The sequence below is a fragment of the Coffea arabica genome, chromosome 11e (assembly GCF_036785885.1).
Source record: "Coffea arabica cultivar ET-39 chromosome 11e, Coffea Arabica ET-39 HiFi, whole genome shotgun sequence".
NCBI classification, from domain to species: Eukaryota; Viridiplantae; Streptophyta; class Magnoliopsida; order Gentianales; family Rubiaceae; genus Coffea; species Coffea arabica.
Genome location: NC_092331.1, coordinates 37,324,716 through 37,350,870, shown reverse-complemented (window position 1 = coordinate 37,350,870; position 26,155 = coordinate 37,324,716). Strand labels below are relative to the sequence as shown.

At 38.9% G+C, this 26,155-nt stretch overlaps 2 long non-coding RNA genes across 3 annotated transcripts; both read right to left on the bottom strand.

The window, feature by feature from the left end:
* Positions 1 to 6,523: 6,523 nt before the first annotated feature.
* Positions 6,524 to 10,066, bottom strand: LOC140021131 (uncharacterized). Its single transcript, XR_011825103.1, has 3 exons — positions 9,850 to 10,066; positions 7,980 to 8,060; positions 6,524 to 6,718 (listed from the first exon to the last, which is right to left on the bottom strand). It is a non-coding gene; the product is annotated as an uncharacterized lncRNA (long non-coding RNA).
* Positions 10,067 to 12,987: 2,921 nt separating this feature from the next.
* LOC140021657 (uncharacterized) lies at positions 12,988 to 16,519 on the bottom strand. Of its 2 annotated transcripts, XR_011825558.1 has the most exons (3): positions 16,312 to 16,519; positions 14,442 to 14,522; positions 12,988 to 13,180 (listed from the first exon to the last, which is right to left on the bottom strand). It is a non-coding gene; the product is annotated as an uncharacterized lncRNA (long non-coding RNA). The 2 variants fall into 2 exon arrangements; XR_011825557.1 differs by lacking the exon at positions 12,988 to 13,180 and having other exon boundaries at positions 14,144 to 14,522.
* Between the last annotated feature and the right edge of the window lie 9,636 nt (positions 16,520 to 26,155).

Here is a 26,155-nt window from a genome sequence, read left to right as displayed (position 1 = left end):
GCAACATCTCTCCTCATGTGCGGCCAATAGAAGTGCTCCTGCAGTATGGCAAGAGTCTTATCAACCCCAAAATGTCCCATAAGGCCACCCGAATGGGATTCTCGTACCAAAAGTTCTCGGATGGATCCATGTGGGATGCAAAGCCGATTGGCATAAAACAAGTAACCATCGGAAATGAAGAATTTACCTTGCCCAGTGTGTTTGCAAGAAAGGTAAAGTTCACCGAAATCACTATCTTGGGCATAGATGTCTTTAATCAGCTCAAACCCTAACAACTTAGCATCTAAGGAAGTGAGTAGAGAGTACCTTCGTGAGAGTGCATCCGCGACCACATTAGACTTACCAGCCTTATATTTAATTACGTACGGAAAGGACTCCACGAATGCGATCCACCTTGCATGCTTTTTGCTCAAGGTGTGCTGGGCCTTAAGGTATTTAAGGGACTCATGATCAGTGTGTATCACGAATTCCTTAGGCCTTAAGTAGTGCTGCCAAACTTGTAGTGCTCGAATGAGGGCGTACAACTCTTTATCATAAGTTGAGTAGTTCAGTGCAGCCCCATTGAGTTTCTCACTAAAGTAGGCAATAGGTCTTCCTCCTTGATTCAACACAGCTCCAACTCCAATACCTGAAGCATCACAATCAATCTCAAATGTCTTAGAAAAGTCAGGTAAAGCAAGTACAGGTGCATGTGTGAGTTTGTGCTTTAAAGCGCGAAAGGCTTGTTCTTGAGAATCTCCCCAATGGAAGTTCTCATTCTTCTTAATCAACTCGGTCAAGGGTGCAGCAATAGTGCTAAAGTCCCTCACGAATCTCCTATAGAAACCCGCAAGGCCATGGAAGCTTCGAACATCACCCACAGACCTTGGTGTTGGCCACTCTTGAATAGCTTTCACCTTTTGATCATCCACCTTCATTCCCTGCGCACTTATAACAAACCCTAGAAACACAAGCTCATTAGTGCAAAAATTACATTTCTTGAGATTGGCATAGAGCTGCTCTCGTCGAAGTACATCCATAACAGCCCTAATATGCTCGAGGTGTTCATCATAAGATTTGCTATAAATTAGGATATCATCAAAGTAAACTACCACGAATTTTCCTAAGAATGGACGCAGAACATGGTTCATTAACCTCATGAAGGTGCTAGGTGCATTAGTGAGCCCAAAAGGCATCACTAACCACTCATACAATCCATACTTAGTTTTAAAGGCAGTTTTCCATTCATCCCCCTCCTTAATCCTAATTTGATGGTACCCACTTTTGAGATCAATTTTGGTAAAGAACACAGCCCCATGTAACTCATCAAGCATGTCATCTAAGCGAGGTATAGGGTGGCGATACTTTACCGTGATGGCATTTACGGCCCTACAATCAGTGCACATTCTCCACGTACCATCTTTCTTGGGCACCAAAATGACTGGGACAGCGCACGGGCTTAAGCTCTCACGTGCCCATCCTTTGCCAAGCAAGTCGTCCACTTGCCTTTGTAACTCCTTAGTTTCCTCCGGGTTGCTCTTGTAAGCTGGCCGATTTGGCAACGAAGCTCCAGGGACGAAGTCTATTTGGTGCTCAATGCCTCTAAGCGGTGGTAATCCACTTGGCACGTCCTCGGGGAAGATATCAGCATATTCCTGCAACAGAGACTTAACCTCAAGAGGTATGTTAGTATCAAGTTCATGCACATTCAGAGCTACTTCTTTGCTAACAAGCATAAGAAGTGGCTGCTCATCTCTCATTAACTTCCTCACTTTCTTGGCTTTTATCAGGAGCATTTGTTTTCCCTCAATTTTTACCTCACTTGCCGAGCTATCTATAGCCTTTTTTCTCTCTTTTTTTGCCTCGGCTCTCTCATTTTCTTTTCTTTTTACACTATACTTCTCAAACTCTTGTTGCAACTTCAATTGGTCCTCATGCACTTGTTTGGGGGAAAGGGGAGCTAGTGTGACTTTCTTACTGTTGTACAAGAAGCTATACTTATTAGTCACACCATCAAAAGTCACCTGTCTGTCAAACTGCCAAGGCCTACCTAGTATAATGTGACTAGCCTGCATAGGAACTACATCACATAATACTTCATCAGAATATTTATGGATTTGAAAGGATATAAGAACCTGCTTGGTTACTCGAACCTCCCCAGAGTTGTTGAGCCATTGGAGTTTGTAGGGTCGCGGGTGATCCCTTGTAGGCAACTTCAAGTTGTCCACCATGAGTGAACTAGCTACATTTGTGCAGCTCCCACTATCAATAATCACACTACAAAGTGCTTGGTTGACGAAGCACCTGGTGTAGAAGATGTTCTCCCGTTGAAGCTCGTCCTCCTTAACACGTGCAGTTAATGCTCTCCTTGCAACCAATGCAGTCCCAAAATGACCCTCGGGTGCATTAAACTCCTCTTCATTTGGTGATTCCCCATCACTACCTCCGTCAAGAGGTAGTATGCCTTCGTACTCGGTTTCGTCCTCACTCACGATCTCACCATTTTGCATCATAATCATAGTCCTTTGATTGGGACATTGACTAGCAATATGGCCTCTTCCTTGGCATTTGAAGCATCGAGTATCACGAGCTCTAGTTTGTACCCTAGACTCCTCAAATTTTGGAGTAGAAGAGGGCGGCTTACTAATACTAGGGTTGCCCACCTTACCTCCCTCGAATCTCGGCTTTGGTGTAGGAGCATTTGGTGAAGGCCGAGAATCATTCCTTGGTTGGAATGGACGGTTGGTAGAGTAGGTGGTATTGCCGAAATTCGATCGAGTGGCACCCCTCCGCTTGAGCCTTTGCTCGACCTTAATAGCCTTGTCAACGAGCTCATGCAACTCCATATAATGTTGAAGTTCCACTCGTTCAGCAATATCGGGTCGTAACCCGCTCAAGAATCTCGCCATGGTGGCTTCAGGATCCTCCTGTACATCCGCTCTAAGCATCAGGATCTCCATCTCCTTGTGGTACTCATCCACACTCCGGTTGCCCTGGACTAAGGTTTGTAACCGGTGGTATAAATCCCGAGTGTAATGTCCAGGTACAAAGCGGGTGCGCATCATGGCTCGAAGCTCGGGCCATGGAATAAGCTCAGGTAGCCCATTTCTCCTTCGAGACTTCTTGATTTGGTCCCACCAAACCACAGCGTACTCAGTGAATTCCATGGTGGCCAATTGCACCTTTTGCACCTCGGTGTAGTTTTGGCAAGAAAAGACCATTTCGATCTTGGATAACCATTCGAGAAAGGTCTCGGGATCGGACCGTCCTTTGAACTCAGGGATTTGCATCTTGATTCCCTTGAATACATCGGTAGGTCCAGTCTGGTTCCTTTGCCTTGGTCGAATTCGAGGTTCCTCATCATCATCATCATTATTGGAACCATCGGACGACTCCTCCACGCCCCTTCGCCTTCGCAAGGACTTAGAGGTTTTTGGTGTTCCAGACGCTCGGAGTTGCAGCAACTCATCTTGAATGGGTTCTAGCATGCGTTGGAAACGCCTCTCCATTTGCTCCATCATCTGTTCAAAGTTCATGGGACGGGATACTCCTTCGTTTCCACTAGACATGTAGTCTCAAGTGTACCTGCAAGGGTTAGTAGCAAAGGAAATAGGGGAGAAAAGTAATGTTTTCTTTTGCCTTTTTTTTTTTTTTTTTTTTTTTGTCACTTCACTCCCTAAGTGTTTACTCTCGCACTCGTATATGGTAACTCAAATCACTCTAATAAGCTCACCAAAATATTCTCTCATAGCCCCTTGCGAAACCTTGAAGAAAGGAGAGCTCCTCAAGTGCTCAAATTTAGCTTAAAAATCAAGTTCACGCTAGAATTTGAGGTTGGTAAGAGTGGAATTTTTCTGGAAAAACAAAATTAGGACACTAAGAATGGAGTGATAGAATATATTCAAGAACAAAAATTGAGAAAAGACTTGACACAAAAGCTACAAAAAATTAAGAATGATGCTCAAACACCTAGCCGACAAGGAAGTTGGTTCCTTTTGCGTTGCTAGATTTTTTTGGATCGTTTACCGACCAAGGTCAACAAATGCGTGGCATTCGAATGGGAGAGAATGAAAGACACAATAAATGACTCAAGACTGACCAGGACTCAATGAACAACTCAATGGGCAAATCCAGAAACGACTCAAGGCTGAAATGACTCAATGGACTTTGGCTTGCTGGAATTTTGTTTTGTTTTTTTGTGTTACGGCTGCCTTGGGCTTGGCTGATGATTTTATGGGGAATTGGTTCTATGGGGAATGTGCAAGAATGGGTCGGTTAGCCCTTGATAGTAGTTGATATCTGCTCACAAGGTGTTGTAACCGAAAGTGGAAGCAAATGCTAGTGGGTGGTTGTTTTGTTAGGAAACTGGTTTGTTGTTTGTTGTGCGGCTGTCTAGGCAATAAGGTGTTAGGTGCGGCTGGTTGGGCTGTTTCAGGGTCTGTTTGTTGTGCAGAGGTGTGGTTCAATGCCAAGGTATGAATATGGGTAAGTGGGGGCTACAAATCAGGAAGCAATAAGAATGGAAACTCCTTTGGATTTAGAAATCAATCAGGATTGGAAGTCCTCAGCGGCTGTTTCGCTTTCCCTTTTTTTTTTTTTTGTTTCTTTTCTTTTCTAAATGTTCAGCCGACCATATTCCTCTTCCCAAGTGCTCTAGGATTGCACCATAACAAAGATACAAACGTTCCTCTGGCTGCTGGGTTCATTTTTTTTTTTTTTTTTTTTTTTTTGGCGCAACAGCAACTTCAACTGAACACAGGCTTCGTTGGGCAGAATTTCCCAGGTCTGTCCGGGTTTAAGTGCGACTTGTGTTGATGGGTTTTTCAAAAATGTTTTTTTTTTGAGCTACCGAGACAGATATGAATTAAGACACGAAAAGAGGGGTAACTATGTTACCAACAAGCTAGCTCTGATACCAGCTGATACGAATCTCGTTGGTGAGAAGATTCGCGACCCAAGATCGCTTGTTGGATTTGACGTCGGGTGCAAGAAACAGTGGCAGCGGAAACCCTACGACCCCTCTAATCCCCGTGACTACGAACTTGTTGATACTATCTCAACCCGTAATCAAACGAATTAGTGAACCTCAGGCAAGTGTAGAAGGCGCCACAATTCAAGTGCGATTCTTGAATTGATAAGCCGAACAAGAACACTAGAGTATAACTCTAAGTTGTTCAAGGTTTGCTCGAAAGCTATGGAGAAAACTCTCTCAATATTTTTATCATAAAAGTGTCTACCCTTTATTGATGTAATATGGTGCCTTATATAGGCTACAAGTGAAAACCCTAATCTAGTAGAAAATGGACTAAGGGCGCAGTGGATATGGGCCCTAATAAAGGAGGCTTAACCCCCGACGGGTTGGGCCTCACGTGGGCTTTCCTTCCTAGGCAGCCCACTCTAGCAAATAATAATGAGTAAATTAGCAATCCTACCCTTGGCGATTCTACGTGCGATATGCACTTAGCCAATTATTCAATCTAATCAACTAATGTGAAAATAACTAACTATGATGCTAAAACGGAAATTAGGGTTTGGCAAAACCCTAATCCTCGGGTGTAGCTTCAATGCTCATTATCGGACCGCGACCACCTTCACTTGAATGCATGAATCCTTCAAAGGACTTGTGTATGGCTTGAATAAGTACATTGAGTTGCTCACGAAGTTTCTTTGCGCGAGTACTCGAGTATTACCTTTGTAGGTTAGTGGAGGTTGGTGGAGCCTGGACGATGTCCGGAAAAGGTTGAATGAAAAAAATGCAATTTCAAATGAAAAATAAAAGGGAAGTGACAGGAGAACGAACGTATCCTTTTCATGAATGTTACTATCGCTTTCCATTGTACATGTTTCTTGAATTATTGATACTCCATATTTAATGTTTTGTAAATGTTGAAATTGTTTCTGGACTTATCATTTGATTTATGACATCATTGAAATGAACTATTGCGAAACTGATTTGATTACTGATTTTACCGGTTACTCGCTGAGCTTCTAACTCACCCCAAAAATATTTTATTCCCCTCCACAGGGCTCAAGGCGAAGGAAGGCTTGTAGTACTTATTCCTGTGATCGGATGAATTATCTCATGTGTACTTTGAATTTGGACTTCCTCCTGTATAATTGTTGGATCATGGATCAGAGTGGCGCAGTGGAAGCATGGACGCATCGCTTTTGGATATGTAATTAGTGGAGAATTTGATGTAATATTTGAGTTTTATCTTGTCATTTGTTTGAGGACTGTAGTGAGCGACTGAGTCCCGGCGAGAGCTTGGCCGGCGGCCGGCCGAACCCTCTTGTTCGCCTTAGGGGGAGGTGGGGCCGTCACAGTTGGTATCAGAGCTTAGGCTTCAGATCTCTGTAGTGTATCCTAGGCTTGAAGTTTAGGATGCCGGACTGTGGGTTTGATTTGACTCTTAGTGTCTGCTTGGAATGCTTGAGAGATTCTTGAGGGATGTGTGACGCCCCCACTTCTCCCAAAGGCGAACCAAAGGGTATCCGCGGGACGCCTGCCCAGCTCTCGCCAGGACTCACTACAATCCATCATTCAAGAGCTCGAAATACTTTAATTAACTTCAATACATAATTAAGGTACTTCAAATATCTCACACTTACAACTAAGTAGCTTTCAAGCTTAAATACAACCCAACGGAAAATGGTACAATAGCCATCCGTTATAATATAACTTAAAGTCTTCAAAAGAAAACATTCTAGTACTACTCACGAGTACCCTTGGTCTCGAACCCTGTAAAAGAAAACCACAACGTGGAATGAGCTACACAGCCCAGTGAGGTTCCAAGACACTCTAACGGTTCAAATAAATCAAGTAAGTTGGGCATATCATATGCATGGTTCAAGGTTACACAATGGCATGTTATCATGAGGTGATAATCTTTGTACGGTAATTTGAGACATTTATCATGGTATGAGACATTGGCATGTATAGTTCACGAGTGATTGGAGCTTATTACAGGCATAGCTCAGGATTTCATGTTGGCATTTTAGCACGAAACAATTATTATGATACAAGGTAAACATATACTGTAGGATACGGTGTTCCAGTGGAACTCTGTCGGTCATCTGCACCTTATGACTTCCGGATCCCCTCGGTTTGACTGGCCATCACCTTATCCCTCCAGTGGTAATACTCGAGTATACCGAAACGGTTGTCCAGGGTTCCAACCTACCCGACCGAGCCCAGTCCTGGCTCGAGTAGGTCAGTAACCGAGGCAGGGCCCAAGTTCAGCTTAGAGCTTACAACATGCACAAGTAATCAAGTAATTCGACAAAAGGTAAAATTCATCATTTGAGTAGGTCGAGTGAGATAAAGTACACACTCGCCTAACAATGATGGACAACTTCATATAACATGTGATTCATGATAATCAAGTGATCAAGTGGATACTTAGCACGTAAGCACGTAAGCAATACAAGTTGATTTCATGGGAGCATATAATTCACGGATATCGAATAATCATATAGATTAGAAATCATATGAGCAAATAGTCAGGTAATCAGGTAGTCATGTGGGTTGGTAAACGGTTCACGGTTAACGGTTAACTGTTCACGGTTGACGGTTAATTGACAAGCATTGGTCATATGCATAGGCCATCATTGGCCGTTATCCCATTTTTACCACGTGAGAGTCGAGGAGATTCACTCCAACGACGTATGCAACCTTAGCATACCAAGTCATGTTATTCGAGTATTTTCAAGCATGAATTATTCATCTCAAAAGAGAACGAGTGCGATAAAGTACACACTCGACTCCATTTTTCAAAACCAAGTAGACTAAGTAAACAATCTAGCAAGTTAAGCATGTATCGAGTTCATATGGTCATTTGATATGGTTAATGATTTAACCAATTCGTGTAGATATACAATGCAAGTATACATTCCTTAAATAGGCATGAGTATGGTAAATACTTAACACATAGCACTTAATAATCATGAAATAAGCGTGTCCTAGACTTATTCAATTACGTATTCCTATATGGAACACTCACCTAGTCAAAACAAGCGAGTAGTTTTCAAACAAGCGTTTTAGGTGTCCGCTCCGAGTTCCCCTTGGAGATTCCCTCGAGTGCCTGAGTAAACAACCATTAACTATTATACACTATCACTTAGAACTCCTACTTATCAAAGAAGGTTGTACAATCTAAAGGGAATTCATGAATTGGGCCTTAATTATTAATAATCGAGGCTCAAGAGTAAAGTTTTAAAGTCTAAAGAAAGAGACTAACATTTTTCATGAAATCGAGTTAAAAATGTTCAATCGGTATCGAGAAAAGAAGGTAAGTTTCCAAAATCTCATTTCTAAGAAATTGTCAAATTTTAGCTTTGGGTGTCAATTCTAGAAAAATCGTATCTTGCACTACGTAGGTCCAAAATTGGAAAGCTTGATACCATTGGAAACTACATTCCGAGTACTACAAGTTTCTAGAAGACACTTTCCCATGATTCCAAATGGAAGGTATTCAAAAGTTGGATCAAAGTTACAGCTGTAGAATACTAAGACAGTTTCAAGGTTGGTTTTTGGCCAATTTTGGAAATTCAGTAAAATTCACTTGTTTTGAACTAACCTTTGAAATTTGGAAATCAAATAGTGTTACAATCCAAGAGTATAACAATACAAGCGGATTGAGAAATGGAGTTTCGAGCACCAAGATATAGTAGCCCCAAGTTGAGGAAGATTCAAGACTGAAGAAGAATTTCCAGTTTTGAACCTCCAACACTAGAAATTTAATTCGGTATCGAAACGAACTTGGATTGGTACCAAAATTGGCAGTATTTTACTCCCATATGAAAGGTACCACTCTATCAAATTTCAGGGAAAAATACTTTCGGTAAGATAGTTAATTAGTCAACCAAAGTTCAGGAAAATTATAAGGCAATCTGCCTTTGACTTTCATTTTCCAAATTTCCAATCGTCTAACCAAGAAAGTTATCCAACCATGGTTCATTTGTGAAATAAGGGTCTAAGATACACCCATAATATCTTTGGTAAGTGTTTAATATCAAAAACATCAACTAACAAGTTCATTCCAAGATTTGGTTCCAAACCAGTCCCAACATTAGGGTTTTCCAAAACAGAGCAGTCCACTTGTTTCAGTCACAACTCAGTCAATATAGCTCGAAATTGAGCATGGCTTATGCCGTTGGAAAATACATTCATAGTACTAAAACATCACAGAAGAAGTCATTCCCAAATTCGGCACCCATCTGGTTCAAATTCGGGCATCAAGTTGCTGCCTGAACACTTCATTCCAGACGAACAGAGCAACAGGACAGCGAACTTAAAACATTTGGTTCGGCTTGCTCACAAGGAATCAGAACGTAAATTTTATACCAAATTAAAGCTAGGAATGTCTAGTTTCAAACGCCACCGACGGCACATGATTTCGACATCCGAGGACAGAGTTATAGCCAAAATGCCAACGCTGGACAGTGCAATACGGAACAGATTTCCAGATTGCCACTTCTAGGAGAAAAATTCATTTGACCCACCAAACGTTAATGTTTTCCAACGAAAATTTTTACACACATAATATAACATATATACATCAGGTTCATGCCAATAGATCACCAAAAATGGGCCTTCTTATGGCCGAACAAAACAGGGGCATTTTCGGAAATTCTTGCCAAGACCTCTACTTTGAGTTTCCAACAATAACACTCCATAAACTCATCATTATAACCACTAAACTACCATTAAATCCAACAGTAATCCTTAAATCAGCAACAACAACCCAAGTGTGGGAATACCAAGAGCCCACTCATTTCATTTTCACCATAAACAAGCTAACTAAGTGCATGCATGAGCTTAATCTTGCTATATAAATTCCAAAAGACAAGAATCCAAGGGTTGATCATTACCTATTCCTTGGGTGTGCAAGATCAGAAATTTCGGCCCTCTTGAAGCTCCAAGAACCCGTGAAGATGCAGCCTTTTGTTAGCTAAATCCAACCTCCAAGAGGTTTGCTAAGTGGTCTCCAAGTTTGGTGTGATTTGGAGGTGATTTGGGGTAGTTTTGGTTGAGATTAGTGTGCAGAATTTTTGTTGCAAATGAGTTAGAGAGAGAGAGGAGCTTGGCCGGCTGTGAGGAGAGAGAAGAGAGAGTGTGATTTTGATCTAAGTTGGCTTCTCAAAGAAGATTAAATGTGTGGTGAAAAATTGTTCCAAAGTCAACTCTTGTAAGGCTCGTTTGGCACGTTTTTAGGCTCGATTTTCTCGCGCGTTTGGTTCACTAGTGCACTAAACCTCTAATGCACTCATGTTAATATAAACATTATTCACTCTTAATTGTCTCGAAACAAGGGTCTAAAGTTCCTGAATTTAAATCGCGCGTGTGAAAACGCGTATCTCCAATTTAAGCGCGATAACGCGAAACTTCCGAGAAATTCTTATAACGATAGTACTAATAACTATCACTTGAGTATTTAAACATTAAAATGCCTAATTTAGGTCCATTGTACATGTCTCCAATATTTCAAACCTATTGTACTCTCAATCGATCAAGATTTCCAAAGACGTGTTCACTATTTTCACTAAACGAGCTTCCGAAAATTAATTTTTGAAACAAGTCATTTTAAAAATATAATGAAACTATATTTTCATGTAATTAGGTCTCAAGAGCTTAGAAAATAATATTCGGAGTAAAAGACCAAATAAATAATTAAATAAGCTAAAAATAGGAGATTAAATAAGTAAATTTTGCGAGTCCTCACAACCTCCCCTCCTTAAAAGAATTTCGTCCTCGAAATTCATACCTTCTGTAATTTCAGACAACTCTGAACCATGTGGTGTGTTCATGTTATGCGTTCTTTCAGATGCTATTGGTCGGTTTCTCCTTCCATTGACTTGTCGAGGGACAGTTCCATTTCCTTGTGGAGCAGTAGTTTCTCGTGGATACCTCCTTGGACAGTCATGAACTTTATGGTTGGTACTCCCACACCCCATACACTTTCGTCCCTTTAGCCAACAGTTTTCTTCAATGTGATTCGTCCTTCCACAATATCCACAAGTCGGACGAGGTGTTGTGACCTGACTGGCTTGCGAGGTTTTCTTTGATCGTGTCTGTTCTACTGAAGTCCCTCGCGACATAGTTCCTTTTGGTTCCTTTATCATGAGTGGTGCAGGAAATAACAGTCCTACTCCATCCACTTCTTTTCTAACTTTGGGTGGTGGTCCATTTCCTCCTAGTGTACTATCAGATGCATCTCTTTTCCTTGCTTGAAGAGCTCTCAGTTGAGATTTTGTGCTTTCTACCCTTTGCGCTTTTTCGAGAGCGTCACTAAATGTTTCAACCTGTGCTGCAGCAAGGGCATCTTGGATTTCCAAATCTAATCCTTGGATAAACCTTCTTATTCTCTTCCGTTCAGTAGCCACCAATTCTGGGGCATATGTAGATAACTTTGTAAAGCGTGTTTCATACTCAGCTACGCTCAAAGTTCCTTGACGAAGTTTTATAAAATCATCTTCTCTCTTTTCTTGGACAAGTGGAGGAAGAAATTTCTCATTAAATTCACGTACAAAGTTTATCCAAGTCCTTAGGGTTTGATCTCTTTCCCACTTGTTTCTTATAACATTCCACCAGGCTCGGGCTGCTCCTTCAAGTTGAAATACAGCAAAGGTGACTTGTCTCTCCTCTGTGTAATCCAAGGCATCGAATATATTTCTTATATTCTCTAACCAATTCTCAGCCACCTCTGGATCAGGTCCTCCAGCAAACTTGGGCGGGGAAAATTTTTGAAACCGCTCTAAAGCTCGATCCTCCCCTATCTCTTGATTTCCACGTTGGTTTCCTTGTCCAACACCTTGACCTTGTTGAGCTACCAAGAGCTCCAGGATATCCGTCATGCGAGTTAAAACTTGTCCCATTTGGTCATTTCCTCTCCCAGCACTTAGCTCAACGTTTTGATCAATATCGGACCCATTAGCTACTCTTTCATTTCGGGGTTGTCTAGGTTGACGTCCCTTTCGTTGTCCTCTAGTTTCCATGTTCACAACTAATCTATACGCACATGCATAACCCTCACACTTAGTTAAAATTGAACTATACTCATATACCAGTAGCAACATTTAAAAAGGATGAAGTCACTTACACAAATAACATTATCACCATGCAAGTAAACACAAACTAGAGTTCATTAAATCATAACACAAATTATGGCCAAGTAAAGTTCATGCCAAGTCAAAGTCAATAGCAAAATAAACAAGTGATCATCACAAGTACATTCATCTTCAAGGCGCAGACTCTAAGTTCTACTCCCATCGTCTCACTATAAAAGATCACAAGTAGGGATTCACTAGATTATTGGAACTAGACGATTCTCATTCCCTAACATGCTCGATTTCAATCCCAACACAAGGATCTTTTGAGTTACAATATTTTCCATCTTCCACTCTTAATTATTGTACCATCTTAACCAAACAATTATTGGTTTCCTGTAACCATTCACATGAAATATCGATTCATTCTTATTCCCCAAAAATGGAGATATAAAGTCCTTATGGTTGCCCTCAACTCTCAAGTACTCGGGTACAAGAATCCGAAATAAGGTAATTCACAACTCGAGCTGGCCGGTCCCAAGAGTAAATCACCACATTCGAGATTCCTACCCAACATACATATCAAATTCCCTCCAATTATCAAGATAAAGGTTTTACAACCTACAATATTCATGATTCACAGCTTACATTTCTAGAAGGGCACTTAAGCCTTTACTCAATCACATAGTAAGGACCATAACACCACTTGGTCCTATCTTGCTCCTTTGTAGAGACCACGTGAATTGGCTCTAAATTTCATTGCTACAAGCAATCTTTTAACTTTCAAACCAGTCCCACAGTCCGGCATCCTAAACATTTAAGCCTAGGATACACTACAAAGATCTGAAGCCTAAGCTCTGATACCAACTGTGACGCCCCCACTTCTCCCAAAGGCGAACCAAAGGGTATCCGCGGGACGCCTGCCCAGCTCTCGCCAGGACTCACTACAATCCATCATTCAAGAGCTCGAAATACTTTAATTAACTTCAATACACAATTAAGGTACTTCAAATATCTCACACTTACAACTAAGTAGCTTTCAAGCTTAAATACAACCCAACGGAAAATGGTACAATAGCCATCCGTTATAATATAACTTAAAGTCTTCAAAAGAAAACATTCTAGTACTACTCACGAGTACCCTTGGTCTCGAACCCTGTAAAAGAAAACCACAACGTGGAATGAGCTACACAGCCCAGTGAGGTTCCAAGACACTCTAACGGTTCAAATAAATCAAGTAAGTTGGGCATATCATATGCATGGTTCAAGGTTACACAATGGCATGTTATCATGAGGTGATAATCTTTGTACGGTAATTTGAGACATTTATCATGGTATGAGACATTGGCATGTATAGTTCACGAGTGATTGGAGCTTATTACAGGCATAGCTCAGGATTTCATGTTGGCATTTTAGCACGAAACAATTATTATGATACAAGGTAAACATATACTGTAGGATACGGTGTTCCAGTGGAACTCTGTCGGTCATCTGCACCTTATGACTTCCGGATCCCCTCGGTTTGACTGGCCATCACCTTATCCCTCCAGTGGTAATACTCGAGTATACCGAAACGGTTGTCCAGGGTTCCAACCTACCCGACCGAGCCCAGTCCTGGCTCGAGTAGGTCAGTAACCGAGGCAGGGCCCAAGTTCAGCTTAGAGCTTACAACATGCACAAGTAATCAAGTAATTCGACAAAAGGTAAAATTCATCATTTGAGTAGGTCGAGTGAGATAAAGTACACACTCGCCTAACAATGATGGACAACTTCATATAACATGTGATTCATGATAATCAAGTGATCAAGTGGATACTTAGCACGTAAGCACGTAAGCAATACAAGTTGATTTCATGGGAGCATATAATTCACGGATATCGAATAATCATATAGATTAGAAATCATATGAGCAAATAGTCAGGTAATCAGGTAGTCATGTGGGTTGGTAAACGGTTCACGGTTAACGGTTAACTGTTCACGGTTGACGGTTAATTGACAAGCATTGGTCATATGCATAGGCCATCATTGGCCGTTATCCCATTTTTACCACGTGAGAGTCGAGGAGATTCACTCCAACGACGTATGCAACCTTAGCATACCAAGTCATGTTATTCGAGTATTTTCAAGCATGAATTATTCATCTCAAAAGAGAACGAGTGCGATAAAGTACACACTCGACTCCATTTTTCAAAACCAAGTAGACTAAGTAAACAATCTAGCAAGTTAAGCATGTATCGAGTTCATATGGTCATTTGATATGGTTAATGATTTAACCAATTCGTGTAGATATACAATGCAAGTATACATTCCTTAAATAGGCATGAGTATGGTAAATACTTAACACATAGCACTTAATAATCATGAAATAAGCGTGTCCTAGACTTATTCAATTACGTATTCCTATATGGAACACTCACCTAGTCAAAACAAGCGAGTAGTTTTCAAACAAGCGTTTTAGGTGTCCGCTCCGAGTTCCCCTTGGAGATTCCCTCGAGTGCCTGAGTAAACAACCATTAACTATTATACACTATCACTTAGAACTCCTACTTATCAAAGAAGGTTGTACAATCTAAAGGGAATTCATGAATTGGGCCTTAATTATTAATAATCGAGGCTCAAGAGTAAAGTTTTAAAGTCTAAAGAAAGAGACTAACATTTTTCATGAAATCGAGTTAAAAATGTTCAATCGGTATCGAGAAAAGAAGGTAAGTTTCCAAAATCTCATTTCTAAGAAATTGTCAAATTTTAGCTTTGGGTGTCAATTCTAGAAAAATCGTATCTTGCACTACGTAGGTCCAAAATTGGAAAGCTTGATACCATTGGAAACTACATTCCGAGTACTACAAGTTTCTAGAAGACACTTTCCCATGATTCCAAATGGAAGGTATTCAAAAGTTGGATCAAAGTTACAGCTGTAGAATACTAAGACAGTTTCAAGGTTGGTTTTTGGCCAATTTTGGAAATTCAGTAAAATTCACTTGTTTTGAACTAACCTTTGAAATTTGGAAATCAAATAGTGTTACAATCCAAGAGTATAACAATACAAGCGGATTGAGAAATGGAGTTTCGAGCACCAAGATATAGTAGCCCCAAGTTGAGGAAGATTCAAGACTGAAGAAGAATTTCCAGTTTTGAACCTCCAACACTAGAAATTTAATTCGGTATCGAAACGAACTTGGATTGGTACCAAAATTGGCAGTATTTTACTCCCATATGAAAGGTACCACTCTATCAAATTTCAGGGAAAAATACTTTCGGTAAGATAGTTAATTAGTCAACCAAAGTTCAGGAAAATTATAAGGCAATCTGCCTTTGACTTTCATTTTCCAAATTTCCAATCGTCTAACCAAGAAAGTTATCCAACCATGGTTCATTTGTGAAATAAGGGTCTAAGATACACCCATAATATCTTTGGTAAGTGTTTAATATCAAAAACATCAACTAACAAGTTCATTCCAAGATTTGGTTCCAAACCAGTCCCAACATTAGGGTTTTCCAAAACAGAGCAGTCCACTTGTTTCAGTCACAACTCAGTCAATATAGCTCGAAATTGAGCATGGCTTATGCCGTTGGAAAATACATTCATAGTACTAAAACATCACAGAAGAAGTCATTCCCAAATTCGGCACCCATCTGGTTCAAATTCGGGCATCAAGTTGCTGCCTGAACACTTCATTCCAGACGAACAGAGCAACAGGACAGCGAACTTAAAACATTTGGTTCGGCTTGCTCACAAGGAATCAGAACGTAAATTTTATACCAAATTAAAGCTAGGAATGTCTAGTTTCAAACGCCACCGACGGCACATGATTTCGACATCCGAGGACAGAGTTATAGCCAAAATGCCAACGCTGGACAGTGCAATACGGAACAGATTTCCAGATTGCCACTTCTAGGAGAAAAATTCATTTGACCCACCAAACGTTAATGTTTTCCAACGAAAATTTTTACACACATAATATAACATATATACATCAGGTTCATGCCAATAGATCACCAAAAATGGGCCTTCTTATGGCCGAACAAAACAGGGGCATTTTCGGAAATTCTTGCCAAGACCTCTACTTTGAGTTTCCAACAATAACACTCCATAAACTCATCATTATAACCACTAAACTACCATTAAATCCAACAGTAATCCTTAAATCAGCAACAACAACCCAAGTGTGGGAATACCAAGAGCCCACTCATTTCATTTTCACCATAAACAAGCTAACTAAGTGCATGCATGAGCTTAATCTTGCTATATAAATTCCAAAAGACAAGAATCCAAGGGTTGATCATTACCTATTCCTTGGGTGTGCAAGATCAGAAATTTCGGCCCTCTTGAAGCTCCAAGAACCCGTGAAGATGCAGCCTTTTGTTAGCTAAATCCAACCTACAAGAGGTTTGCTAAGTGGTCTCCAAGTTTGGTGTGATTTGGAGGTGATTTGGGGTAGTTTTGGTTGAGATTAGTGTGCAGAATTTTTGTTGCAAATGAGTTAGAGAGAGAGAGGAGCTTGGCCGGCTGTGAGGAGAGAGAAGAGAGAGTGTGATTTTGATCTAAGTTGGCTTCTCAAAGAAGATTAAATGTGTGGTGAAAAATTGTTCCAAAGTCAACTCTTGTAAGGCTCGTTTGGCACGTTTTTAGGCTCGATTTTCTCGCGCGTTTGGTTCACTAGTGCACTAAACCTCTAATGCACTCATGTTAATATAAACATTATTCACTCTTAATTGTCTCGAAACAAGGGTCTAAAGTTCCTGAATTTAAATCGCGCGTGTGAAAACGCGTATCTCCAATTTAAGCGCGATAACGCGAAACTTCCGAGAAATTCTTATAACGATAGTACTAATAACTATCACTTGAGTATTTAAACATTAAAATGCCTAATTTAGGTCCATTGTACATGTCTCCAATATTTCAAACCTATTGTACTCTCAATCGATCAAGATTTCCAAAGACGTGTTCACTATTTTCACTAAACGAGCTTCCGAAAATTAATTTTTGAAACAAGTCATTTTAAAAATATAATGAAACTATATTTTCATGTAATTAGGTCTCAAGAGCTTAGAAAATAATATTCGGAGTAAAAGACCAAATAAATAATTAAATAAGCTAAAAATAGGAGATTAAATAAGTAAATTTTGCGAGTCCTCACAGGATGTCTCGACTTGATTTGGTACAAGATGGAATGTCGAGGAAGACATTCTTTTAAGGAGGGGAGGTTGTGACGCCCCGAAAGAATGAGTGTGAGAACCCGAAAATTTTCTAGGGTTTATTTTATTTAATCGCCCGCCTTTTCTACATTTTCTTTATTAGAAAAATTCCCCAGATAAATTTTATGAGCAAAGATAGTTTTAAAATGATTTTTCTAGTATTGGTTAGTTTTTGAGAAATTAAGAGCGTATTTTGAACGTGGGACCCGCAAGTGCGGTAAATGCATTATATTTTTGACAATTTGTTGGAAATTTGTATTAAGTGATATTATTTTACAAAGTGTTAAGATATTTGTATTGGAGATACAAACAGATAAGTTTTAAACCTAACGGTGACAAGTGTCACCATAAGATTTAGTCTTGAGTTTGACTACTATTCATAACTTTACCATTTAAGTAAAATTGGCCAAAAATCTCTTCATTTCTTACCTCTCTTGGCCGACTTTCTTGCTCAAAGAAAGAAAGAAAAGCTCTCAATTTTCTAGTCTCCAATCTTGCCCAATCTTTCAATTAAACCGATTAATCTTCCAATTATTCCATAAAACCTCTTCGTTTGGTGGAGTTGAGCTTGGTTGTGAAGTTGTTTGGAAAGCTAATGTGACTAGTTGCTCTCTTTCTTGTGTTGCTAAGGTGAGTTGTGAAGAACCACCCTCCTTCCTTAATTGATGCTTAAATCATGATTAGTGGTGGTATGAGATGCAATATTATGGATTATTTCTTGATTTGTGGTTGAAGTGATGAAGTTTTATAATTATTGGGGATTTTTCTGTTTTAATATGAACATGATTGTGTGGCTATCTATGATGATTGGAAATGGTATATAATGACTCTAGAAGGTGGAAAAAGTGGATTATTGCAAGCAATTTCTGTTTTGGAAGAAATTTTGGAAAGTTAGGGTTTATGATTGTGCATTCTGCCCGAATTTATAGCTCATATATAGAAGCAGAATTGTCCTTGGCTTTAAAACATGAAAGTTGTAGGGAAGGATATTTTAGAGGGGCCTACAAAATTTCAGGTCAATCGGAGTAGCGTAGAATGAGAAAAGTCGAAATTACCCTTGTTGTCCTGGTTTTACCCGAATGTAAGAATTGCGCCTGTAATTGGTTGTTTTGGCTGGAATTGCTTCCGAATTGGTGGTTGAGGTCTTCTGACGAAAGTTATCCCTATTTCTTATCTTTCAGCAGGTTTTGGAATTTCTGGATTTGGACTTGGATAGCCTGCTTTATGATGTTTCCGCTAGAATGCGTTCTGTGAATCTGTTTTTGTGATTCTGGTATGGTATCTTGCATTTTTGACCTAGTTACACTCGAAACTGGGTTGAGTGACCTTCTGTAATATTGTAGCCCTATCTCTTAGCTTCGAAACAGTGTATCTGTCACCTTCATCCGACAATCGTAGCGCCTTTGGTGCCATTACCGTAAAATGACGTCCAAAACTGTTTTTTTGGTTTTGAACTTAACTTTCATTTCCGGACTTTTCCCTAGCTTGACTTGTACTAGTACTACTTGGAGCTTGCTGAATAGCTATTGGATGAACTTGTTGTCGTGTGTGTACCTTTGGGTTGGAATGAGGAAATAATGAAGCCATGATGGCTGGAAAAGTTAGCAAATTCAGGGGAAGTGCTGTCCGAACTTTGAAGGAACTTGTTTGCGTTGGGTTTGTGATCTAAGGCTTGGATTTGAGCAAGGCAATGATATATGATGGATGGTTTCTGAGCCATGGAGGTGAGTGACCTCAAACTATTTCTAAAATTATTTATGAACCGTTTCCTGCATTATTTACTTTTGAACTGTTTCCAAAGTTACTTTTGAACTGTTTTCTTGCATTATATGCTTTTGAACTGTTTTCTTGCATATCATACGTGCTTACATGTGAGTGTTCCTTGTTTGTTAAATGCTTCTTGACTTCATAACTTGTATTATTGATTGATAACGTGTTAAGTGCTTTTAATGATTGTTAAAACGAGTTTTCTAGGTTTTATCTTGTCATTTGTTTGAGGACTGTAGTGAGCGACTGAGTCTCGGCGAGAGTTGGGCAGGCGGCCCGCCGAACCCTCTGGTTCGCCTTAGGGGGAGGTGGGGCCGTCACATAAATAATTTAGATTTTTACTTCTAAAACTTTATTGAATACAATATATATACTAATATCCAAAGTATTGGGAATGTAATGGACAATTATTTTTTATTTTTGTCGTACCTTTATGTGTATTTGATAATTAATAGTATATAAGTTGATGAGAGTACTAACACTACATTAGATAGTACTAACAATGCATTGCATAGTATTTTCTAGTACTTGCTTTCGTATTTCACAGAGTAAGATATATAGCTTAATGACAGCTCTAATACTATACGTGAATGTTTCATTTTTGGTTTCTTATTTTTTAGTACTTGTTTTAGTATTTGACAATCCTGTTATTATAATTTAACAATAGCACTAATACTTACCATATTAATGCACAATACTTTACGGTACTTTTTATTTTTTATTTTCGTACTACTCATTTTTGTATTTGTCAGTGCTAATGGTTTTACTTATTTATAATATTAAAATACTATATTAGAAAGTACTATGCAATCATTTTCATAATACTTCTTTCATTTTGATAGCAAGAATACAATTACTTAATCATCTTTCGTGTTTTCAAGAAAATAATATTTTTTAGTTGCACAATCTATGATAATGTTAGTACCATAACTTATTCATAGTACTAATATTATTTGCAGCGATACTTCTACTAAATCAAACAGTACTTTCACAACAACAAAAAATGACCTTTAACGGCATTTAAAGGTGTCAGTATAGATAATCTAACCTGACACTTACCTTTCCTCATGCCTGAGACGAATGTCGTGTAAGGATCGAAAACAACCAATCGAAAAACCAATCGATAAGCAATTAAAAGATCCCAATATAACAATAAGTAAATAAAAGGGAAAGAATTTCAAACCAATTAACTACCCAGCTCCTCTTGAGCTTGTAGATTAATTCAAACAAGTTACTTCAAGTTGATGAATTACAATCACTCTTGTGTACAAAGGAAGGTTCACCTCCTCCTTGCCCCGAACTCCACTCGGTCAAGCCAGGACGTTTTACTATCCCTCAGGACAACCCTCACAGAGCTACACTCATGAAGTATTCACTCACAAATGAAAAGCTTACAATGAACCTCACACCACTAAGACTACAAATCTTCTTTGAAGAGTATTTTCTCACTAAAATCACTCTAGATCTTTTGTATCTTCAGTGTGCAAAAGTTGTTTGAAGTATCTGACCAACCACTATATATATAGGATCAAGAAAGTGCCTCATTACTTCTTCCAACGGATAGAAAGTAGCTGAAGAGTCAACTAGCCGTTGGAGTGTCGGACGTCCGATAGCCCTGTTTTATGCGTCCGACAGCAGACAGTGAGTTTGAGAAATTTTCTTCAATTCTTTCGGACGTCCGATGCAAGCTTTTTGTGCGTCCGACAGCAAACAAAGAGATTTGAGAAATTATCTTGTTTCTATCGGACGTCCGGTAGAGACATATTCAGCGTCCGATAGATTCGTCGACTTCGAATGATCCTATTGGACGTCCGAAGCATTCGTCCGAAGTTGTGCAATGATTATCGGACGTCTGGTACTGTCTTCTTGAGCATCCGACAGGTTCAGCATACTCTGTCTTTTTCAAATGTGCTTAATCTTTGAACCTGATTTGTTTCATTTTTGAAAAAGCCTTTGAGGAGATGTTAGCAACATCCATTTGTTTTGTAATCATCAAAAGTTAGGAACCAAGGTCAATATTCTCCCCCTTTTTGATGATGACAAAACGATGGATGGAAGAAAAAAATTGAGCATATAAGCATAATCTCCCCCTCACACAATGCATCTAAACTTATGAATTCAGAATAACTCCCCCTTACACATAGCATCCATTTCTCCCCCTTTTTGTCATCATAAGATGAGAGTAAAAACCAGCTACCAAAAATCAGCAACAATAACAGAGAATCCAATAATCCAAATAAAAAACAGAGAAATGACAGCAATCACAGCAAATCATCATGAGATCAGTATTATTCTTTTTTCTCTCTTTTTGACATCATATAAATTCAGTAATATTAAAAAATATCAAGAAAAAAAACAGTTCTAAGCATCAGAAACTTCAAAAAAGAATTACAGAAAAGCATTATGAACAAGAATCTCATCAATTTTACCAACATCCCCTACTTGTTAGAGTTAGCGTCATGTTTAACTATCCACATGCATTTCATGCCTCTTCTCATGTTTTTTCTCACATAACAATCACTTTTCATGTGACCTTTTTGACAACAAAAATTACACATAACCAAAGAGTTATTCACATGAACGGGTTTAATAAATCTGACTTGCCTTTTTCCTATGGATAGCAAACTCATTTGCATATTGATTCAATCTTATCTGATGAGTGACAAAATGAGGTTTTGATTTATTACTTTGAAAACAGTCTTATTTTTAATATTGGAGCAACTCATTTAAACCATCCATTCTTCTTTTCAAATCACCTTGTTCCTTTTTGAACAATTCACAAAGCTTTATTTTTCTATCAAACTCAAAGTGTAAAGCAGTCTCACTCTTTTTGAAGAAATCATTTTCAGCATTCAACTTTTTATTTTGTTGAAAAAGATTTGCATTATCTCGAAGCAAAAAATTAATTTTCTGTTTTAACTCCTTGTTTCTAGCATAAGATTCTTTCAAACTATCATGCAATTTTATAATGAAAGATTCAAGATCATCATCACTTTCAAATTGAGAGTTACAAGTTGTTACCTCATCATCTCCAATGGCCATGAAAGCCAATTGAGCAGATTCTTCTTCCTCTTCAATTTCACCATCGGAGTTGCATTCATTCCATGTGAACTGGAAGTTATTGAATTTGGGTTTTCTTTCACCTTTTCTCTCCTTCACTGGACACTCACTTGCATAATGTCCAAGTTGGCCGCATTCAAAGCACTTGTCATCTTGCTTTTTGTTGGCCTCATATCTTCCTTTATTTCTTGCATTGTTGAATTGATTAGAATCTGAATTGCTAGATCCTCCTCTTCTAAATCTCTTTTTGTTGAGAATCCTCTTGAAATTTCTTGTGATGAGAGCAAGATCACTGTCATCAACTTCCACATCTTCTTCATCTAGGGAGGCAGAATCATCTTCATCTTGAGATGCCTTTAAAGCAATGCTCCTTCTTACTTTCGCATCCTCCTCCTTTTGCACTTTGGATTTAAGTTTCAGCTCATAAGAGGTTAGAGAATTAACAAGAGATTCAATAGGCATAGTATTCAAATCTTTAGCCTCCTCAATAGCAGTCACTTTATTTTCCCAATCATTGGACAAGGCATTCATGATTTTTCTATTTTTCTCACCTAGAGAATATTCTTTTTCCAGCACCTCTAAGTCCTTAATGAGGTCATTGAATCTACAGTACATCTCATCAATGTTTTCATGAGGTTCCATCTTGAACGATTCATACTTGGTAACCAGAATGGATTTCTTTTGTCCTCTAACATTCTCACTACCTTCATGAATTTCTCTCAGTTTATCCCAAATTTCCTTGGCTGACTTGTAGCCTTTGACTCTAATAGATTCATTTGAGTCTAAAGCACAATGTAACACATTCATGACTTTTGCATTTAAGGTGAGATGAGCTCTATCCATAGCAGTCAGTTCATTTCTTATTTTTGGTCTAGATCTATGAGTATTTTCATCTATAAAAGAGACATCATATGGACCTTCACTAATAATAAACCACAATTCAATATCAATAGATTGCAAAACAATAATCATTCTTTCTTTCCAACTCACATAATTTGACCCATTAAACATAGGTGGTCTAATGACAGAATGTCCTTCAAAAAACATAGCATTATTGGTTATCATCTATACTCCAAAGCCGATTGAGCTTAATCTCAAGGAGACCAAGCTCTGATACCAATTGTAAGGATCGAAAACAACCAATCGAAAAGCCAATCGATAAGCAATTAAAAGATCGTAATATAACAATAAGTAAATAAAAGGGAAAGAATTTCAAACCAATTAACTACTCAGCTCCTCTTGAGCTTGTAGATTAATTCAAACAAGCTACTTGAAGTTGATGAATTACAATCACTCTTGTGTACAAATGAAGGTTCACCTCCTCCTTGCCCCGAACTCCACTCGGTCAAGCCAGGACGTTTTACTATCCCTCAGGACAACCCTCACAGAGCTACACTCATGAAGTATTCAGTCACAAATGAAAAGCTTACAATGAACCTCACACCACTAAGACTACAAATCTTCTTTGAAGAGTATTTTCTCACTAAAATCACTCTAGATCTTTTGTATCTTCAGTATGCAAAAGTTGTTTGAAGTATCTGACCAACCACTATATATATAGGATCAAGAAAGTGCCTCATTACTGCTTCCAACGGATAGAAAGTAGCTGAAGAGTCAACTAGCCGTTGGAGTGTCGGACGTCTGATAGCCCTGTTTTATGCGTCCGACAGCAGGCAGTGAGTTTGAGAAATTTTCTTCAATTCTTTCGGACGTCCGATGCAAGCTTTTTGTGCGTCCGACAGCAAATAAAGAGATTTGAGAAATTATCTTGTTTCTATCGGACGTCCGATAGAGACATATTCAGCGTCCGATAGATTCGTCGACTTCGAAGGATCCTATTGGACGTCCGAAGCATTCGTCCGAAGTTGTGCAATGATTATCGGATGTCCGGTACTGTCTTCTTGAGCGTCCGACAGGTTTAGCATACTCTGTCTTTTTCAAATGTGCTTAATTTTTGAACCTTATTTGTTTCATTTCTGAAAAAGCCTTTGAGGAGATGTTAGCAACATCCATTTGTTTTGTAATCATCAAAAGTTAGGAACCAAGGTCAACATGTCGTCCATTCCAATGTGGGGATAGGCTTGTAGCATTCAAATGTGTCAGGAAAACTATGCTGTTATAGCATCTCATCTGTTAACAAAAATCCCTTTTCTTGATAATCGAAAGTGTCAGGATACCTATAGTCAGTAACAAGGAGGAGTTTTTTTTAACTGAGCTATGCTGACACTTTTAACTACTAGAAGTTTTTATTCTTTTTTTTGTTTGATATAGAAGCAACTTGCAGGTAGTGCTCCTTGCTATACATTTCGTCAATCAGAAAACCAAAGGACTTGTAAAATTATCCCAAAGAACAGAATGCATATAGTAATCTAAAAGTAAAAGTCAATGCTCAAATATAATTTGTTGAACTAAAAGTCAGTAACAAGTACTAACATAGCAAATCCCTAACAAGTACAAAATTGAAAGATTCCCTAACAAGTATAATTTGTTGAACTAAAAGTCAGGTAACGTAATTGTACAACAATAGCAACGATCTGCGAGAGGTACTATGACGTCCCCACTTCTCCCTAAGACGAACCAAAGGGTATCCGAGAGACGCTTGCCCAACTCTCGCCAGGACTCGATACAATTCCCATTCAGACTTAATACAATAGTAACCAATATGACAAGACAAAGTAAGGAAGTACAGAAAACTTCTATAAATTATCCAATCTTACACCACAAGTTCACGATACATAAGTTATCCAATCCTTACATCAGGATTCTCCCAAAAAAAAAATACATTCAATCCAAAAATATGCAACAGCCAAGAGCCTACCCAAATACATTTGGAACCTAATACAAGAGTACATCAAAAAGGTTCCACCAAGTTCCACTTTATCCATCTCTGTTAAGAAAAACAAATCTACGGGGTGAGCAAAAACCCTCGTGAGGCCAAGAAACACACATGCAAGCACGTTGTCCAAATAACAATCCCAATTTAGCAAGTAGAGCGATAATGTTTCACTAAATGACAATTCCAGCTAGAAAAGTAAAAAGAAACAATTCAAGGATATAGGAGCTCTCAGGAGCTATTTTCCACTTGCACGATCACGAACCTCCACGAGCTGACACTCCGTCAATCGGGTAGGTTTATTCCTTAGAATTTCACTTATCATGTACCCTTTCACCTTATATACCACACCGGGCCTGCAATACATTTATAAGGTGATACTCCACGAGTATGCCAAGCAAGACCTCTCAATAGGTCAAGCTTATATGATCTCATGGTTCACCAAGGAGCCCGACCAAGCCTATGCCGGCTCGAGTCCAAGGTTAGCCAGTGAGATTTGGGCGTCCCCCACTTATCATTTAAGAGTCTAGGAGGTTCACTTCAAACGACTTATGCAGCCATAGCATAAACAATCACTTAAACATTTCACTTAAATTCACTTAACAAGTCACTTCAAACAATTCAAGCACTTCATGTCACGAAATTCAAGTATACTTCACTTAAATGAGATCGAGTGCGATACAGTACACACTCGATTCGACACTTCCAAAATGTTCAATTATCAAAAGCAATTAACACTTTTTCACACACTTGGCACTCACCGAGTGATTCAAGTAGCAAGTACAAACGAGGGTTTAGGCGTCTCCCATGAGATCCTCTTGAGGGTCCTCTTGAGTGCTTGAACATTTAATAATAAACTACCACTTATAAATTCCAATTATTAAGGAAGATTGCACACTTGTGCAATCTAAGGAAATTTCACGAAAATGAGCCTTAATTATTCGTAAATCGAGGCTCAAAAGTGGGGTTTTAAAACACAAACGAAATCTGATTTCCATCTTTGAAATCGAGTGTAAAACGATCAAGTGATATCAAAGGAAAAAAGAGAGTTTGAAAAAAAAACTCCATTTCCTTTAAGTTATGAATTTCCAGATTTGTTACACTTACTTTAAAAAATTGTATCTCACACTCTACAAATTCAAAATTAGAAAATTTGGTACCTTGGAAACTACTTCCAAAGTACTAAAAGTTTCTAGAATACACTTTCCCATGATTTCCAACGGAAGGCATTCAAAAATTGGATCAAAGTCACTGTTTTAGGCTTGCGAGACAGTT